The sequence below is a fragment of the Cryptomeria japonica genome, chromosome 3, assembly GCF_030272615.1.
Source record: "Cryptomeria japonica chromosome 3, Sugi_1.0, whole genome shotgun sequence".
Taxonomy (NCBI): domain Eukaryota; kingdom Viridiplantae; phylum Streptophyta; class Pinopsida; order Cupressales; family Cupressaceae; genus Cryptomeria; species Cryptomeria japonica.
This window is the reverse complement of record NC_081407.1, coordinates 785,188,149-785,193,894: the sequence shown is the minus strand read 5'-3', so window position 1 is coordinate 785,193,894 and position 5,746 is coordinate 785,188,149.

Below are 5,746 nucleotides of genomic sequence, written 5' to 3'. Positions count from 1 at the left end.
AGGCTTACTAGAACATATGATAGCTTCTAGATCACCAAATCTCAAACCAACTGAATGTGACATGCTTTTGAATAACATGAATGACCGAACTAAACCAATTCCACCAATCAAAATATATTGGAGACAAATCTTCTGATCATCATCAAAGTCCAACCACTCTACTGGAACTCTGTAGACAACCAAAAAATCTAGTGTTGACATCAATGACAAACATGAATGCAACACATAATCAATTCCTCCAAATTTCCAACAATCTCCCCCTTTGGCATTGATGACAACACTAGATGTGAAAAACATCCAAGTGCCAGGAAGTGCAGAACAAGTCTCCCCCAATGAAAGACATCTAACAATCTCCCACAAATGATATATCAATAAAGTTCTTAAACAATTAACCAAACCATACACCAAACTCCCCTTGTAACTGATATCTCTATTCAGCTCTATTTTTTACATGTATATCTCTCCCCCTTTGACATCAATGCTAGAAATCTAACATAAACATCAAAGAAAAAGCATAGATCCTCTGAACCACACAACTGCAGTTACTACCCCTAAGTAGTAGCACCATCTCATCAATCTAGAATGAATGATAGTTCTGATAATGCATACCGGACTAATGCCAATCAACATCACTCAAGTCTCATCTGGAGGAGCAGAGACCCCCAATCTGTCTTTGAAATACTCAAATGATTCCTTGGGCAAATGTCTATTGAAGATATCTGCAATCCATTCTTAGTATTCACATAAACCAATCTGACTTCATTTGCTTCCACCTTTTCCTTCAGCAAGTTATACTTGATTGATATGTGCTTTGTCCTAGAAAGAAATACCAAATTCTTTGATATGTCAATAGCAACAGAGTTATAACAGTGAATAACTACCGGTTCATTATAATCTACCCTTATATGCTTCAACATTTTCTTTATCCATAGAACTTGTGTACAAATAGTAGTAGCAACAACATACTCAGCTTCAACAGTAGATAAATAAGTACATGATTATTTCTTGTTGATCCATGAAACAAGTTTGTTTCCAAGAAAGAAAACTTCACCGGATGTGCTTTTCCGGTTACCTATATCTCCAGTCCAATTTGCATCTGTATATGCACATAGTGTAAAGTCATCATAAACCATAGACCATACCTAAAAAATCCTTGAAAATATATGAAAATCTTAGCTACTGGAGCAAGGATTAACATAATCAATTCCTTCCTCCTGATAATATCCTTTACATACCAATCTATCCTTGTTCCAATAACATCCAATTCCTCTTCCATAGCTTTCATCCAACATTCATCCTTACATGCCTCATCTACTGATGTCGGTACAATTAAGAAATTAAGAATACCTCATCAACTTCCAACCTTCTCCTTGTCCAATTATCTGATCTTTAGACTAATTCAACCTTACATACCTAGTAGTCTTCTGGCTTTCTGATTCTCTAGTATGATCTTCAATTAATGTTGAATTTTCTGATATTGTCAGAGTAACTCATTCAATATTTTGTTCCAATATAGGTGTTACCAGTTTAGTTATGATCATTTCCACTTCCAGTTCTCTCTCATTAGTTTTGATTTGACCTTTGTACTACTCATCGACCTTGACATTAACATTCTCCTTAATTCTCTACAATCTTTTGTTATAACATCTATACGCTTTGCTTTCATTTGAATAACTAAGAAATATCCCTTCATCACATCTAAGATCAAACTTTTCAATTCACTACCAAAGATTCTAAAATACTTAATTATAGATGTATCACCAAACCATAACTCATAAAGTGACTTACTGGTAAACCAAACCATATCCAAGATCCAATAAATATTTTTTGGTTGACCTTCAAACTAACTTCTCCAAGGTCTAAAATAGGCTTTCAAATCACAACTTGAGGCAATGCAAGATCTGTGATCAATTTGCCTCCCCCAAGGTGAATGCCTTAGTTACTAGATAAGTCTTCTACTAGTGCAGGAACATTCTACTATGTCGATGGAGTAACCGGGATATGTGCTTCAGCTAGTTGAACATTTGGGGTATTTTATTCTGTCGGTTAACCCTCAGACTTCATAACCCACTTCTTCTCATCCTCCTTCTGAATATCATCAACCTTTTTCTTTCCCTTCTCATTAGATTTATCATTCCCTTCCAGTAGGTTCTTGCTCCTGTAGAATTTAGCAATATGTCCTACTTTGTTGCATGCATAACAAGTGACATTGTTCTTTTGAATTGCCTTACTATAACCTTGACCATTCCTTGACTTACATTGATTAGCCATATGTCCAAACTTTCCACATGCATGACATTTCACATTCATTCTACAATCTTTTGTCCAATGACCATACTTTTTTCAATTGAAACACTAACCGGTACTTGAATTATTATTCTGATTGACACTATTTGATGCAGGAGAATCCTTGGTTCACAACAATATTGCATGAACAAAAACCATTTCCTTTTTTGTTTTGTTTGTAGTTTGAGTTTGTCTTTCTATGTGTCTTGGTTTTGGCTCATTGGATCCTTTCAAGTTGGATTCTACTTGAAGATTCGATCATCTTTCTTGCTTTGAAACCACATCTATTTTGGATCACTTTCCGGCAAGATATCGCTACTGGTTTCCTTGACAGATTCTTGTTACCGGTTGCCTGAGACTTATTCTGGTGATCTACCGCAATCTATTTTGAAGCTTGCAGAGCCTTGGACATTGATCTCAATGTTTCTTGGCATGTGGCCGACCTTCTACATTTCATCCTTTGGATTTTATGGATGAATCTCTTAGCGAAGGCCATCCTTGTTCATTTTGCATGTTAGGTCTTGTTCTTTGGGTTTTGTTCCTTTTTGGGCCAACTGGATCCTTTGGATCGATATATATATAATCATTCTTTAAAATGTAATCAATTAGAGAACTAAGAAGTATCAAATAGATAGTCTGTGCCTAGAAGATAGATCTTTTGATTCAAGGTCCCGGTGTGACCTATTCTTCTGGGCCTGTGTTTTAGTATGTTGTAACCCAGTTGTTGTCGGTTGGATGTAATCTCATTTCATGCAATAAAACTATTTGTTCTGCATTGCCTCCATCATGTTTGTGTGTTTACATTGTGTTACTATTGCTGACCAGTTTGGATTGATCTCCTTGAGGTCCCTCCCCATCGGTGACTGCTTCAAGTGGTATCAGAGAGAAGTTTCATTTCAGAGTTTGTGTGTCCTAAAATTTTGTCGTAGGTCGGCAGATTGTTGATCCAACCTGTAATTGTAGAGGACTAGCATGAATCAATGGTGCGAAGAGGAACTAGGAATGGTGGAGCATGTGGGAATGCTGACCCTGTTGTGATGGAGATGTTGAGAGGAATAACAACCCGATTAGAAGCCATGGAGACAACCTAGAGAAGAGGTCAACATATTGAGGATGTGAGTGCAGATGAAGGAGAGGAAGCCTCGACAAAGCAAGTGAACCTACCAACAGTTGATCAGGAAGAAGAAAGGTTTTTAAGGGTTTTGAGTAGGGAGAACACTAAACCTCATTTTACCCCACCAGAATATGATGGGAAGTTAGATTCAAATGAATTGATGGATTGGATCTCGAAAATGGAGAAGTATTTTGATTTTCAAAATATTACAGAAGAGAGGAAGGTGAAATATGTTTGTACCCAGTTAAAAGGTCATGCATCTCTTTGGTGGGAGAATTTGCAAGTTGATAGACAAAGAAGGGGTAAAGAAAAGATTAAGACATGGGATAGGATGTGATGCCCTCCTAAATGGCACAAAGATTGTTAGTTTAAGATCAAACAACATAAAACACACAAGATGTTAGAGTTAATCAATCAAAAAAAACCAAAACATGAAGGCATTCCAAGAGAGATACTAAAAACACATGCTAATGAATCTAACTAAAGAAGTAAAGACAAAGAGACATCTCCAACTATCTCTTAGCATGAGATTAGCTCCGTCTCCCTTGTTCCTCTCCTCTCCAAGTTCCAAAATAGTGTAGCTCTCAGCAGCTTTTTGCACTATGGATGCTTATGGAGGATTGAGATTGTAGAATAGCTCTAAATGTGAAATAAAAAGCTATTTTAATGCTAAAATGAAGTATTTTACCAAAAAGACAAGATTTAGATTGTTTATGCTAAAATGCTCTCTAAAATGTCTATAGTCTAAATGCATACAAGTTTTCAGGATCTGGATTATGAAGGAATGGGCTCTATTTATAGGAAAAATGGAGCAATGGATGGCCAGGATTGAAAGGTTTAATCAAGGGTCAAGCTTGAAAGTTGGGGATCCATGTGCACAATTTGCACCAATAAAATAGTGACAAGTGTCAACACAGGATTGGGTTGAGAGAAGAGGTTGGAGGCATTGAATGCCTGAGAAGACTTCATGGTTATCTAAAGGCTAAGGGTCAAGCCTAAATTAGGATTACCCACTGGATTAGGAGTTAATCCAAGGATAAACCTTTGTGCAAATGATTAAGAGATAATCATGGTCAAAGTATTAAATGCTTGATGAGACCTTTGTGGTTGGATAGAGGTTGAGTCAAACAAATGTTTTAACCATGTGGGAGAGTTGAATTAACCATTAATGGTTATTGGAGACTTTGGGGAATTAAGTGGTTGAAAGTTGGAAGCCTTTAATGGTTTTCAAAGACTTTGGGGTTTTTGGTGGTTGAAGGTTGAAAACCTTCAATGGTTATCCAAGACTTTGGGCCATTTTGAGAAGTGACTCCATTTTGCTTAGGAATGTGACAATAATTAGGGGATGGATTAGGCTAATTAGGAAGGGGTTAGAAGAATCTAGAAGGGGATTAAATTTTGCAAGTGGATTTGGTGGGTGAGGGAAAATAGGATTTTATTGAAATAAAAATTCATTTATTTCAATAATGTGTGCAAGTTGCATTTGTAGGAAAATGCAAGTGGGGTGGGGATAATGATTTAAATAAATGTTTTATTTAATTTATTTAAAAGAGGAAAAGGGATTTTAATTAAATAAATTGATTTTATTTATTTAATTGATTTGTATTTGGTTTAATGAATTAATTAAAATAAATTGAATAATTTATTTAATTAATAGAAGAATGTTTGGAGATGAATTAATTAAATATTTATTTAATTAATTGGTGGCTAGTGGATTTTTAATCAAATAAATACGAAATATTCATTTAATTAAAATGGACAGATTTATGTGACTACATTTGCCCCTCTTTGAGACGGTGCAGTTTATCGCGTCGTTTCAAAGAAAGAAAAACTGGTGTGAAGAAATGCCCCATAAAATGTTAATTTAATGGGTGGTATGCCCCCTCGAGAGATGGGCCGAAAAATTTCAAAAAATCGGGCGATCTCTCGAAAAAGAATGAAAATTGGCAGGGTGGTGGAATAGAAGAAATTAGGTATATTGGGGAAAAATAGAAGAAATTGGGGGAAACATGGAGAAATGGGGGCTCGGGAAATGCACGGGGACCACGGCGATGAGCAGGGCGAAGTTACGGTGACGTCGGGGGGTATAAATGGGGTGAAAGGGGTGAAAATAGGATCATTTGTGACCGCGACCAGTTGAAAACTATAGCTCTGCCAGTGACATTTGGAGGAGCAAGGAGGAGCAACGATGCCGTTTCCGATCACCGAGCACCGATTTGAGCGAGTCCGCCGGTACCAGCGCCCAGCCGACTATGGACCAGCGGTACGCAAATTCGAAAACTCACTTTTTATGCATTTTTGGTATGTTTTTAGCTAAGTCCAAGTCAAGTCGGAGCAAGAGCGCTG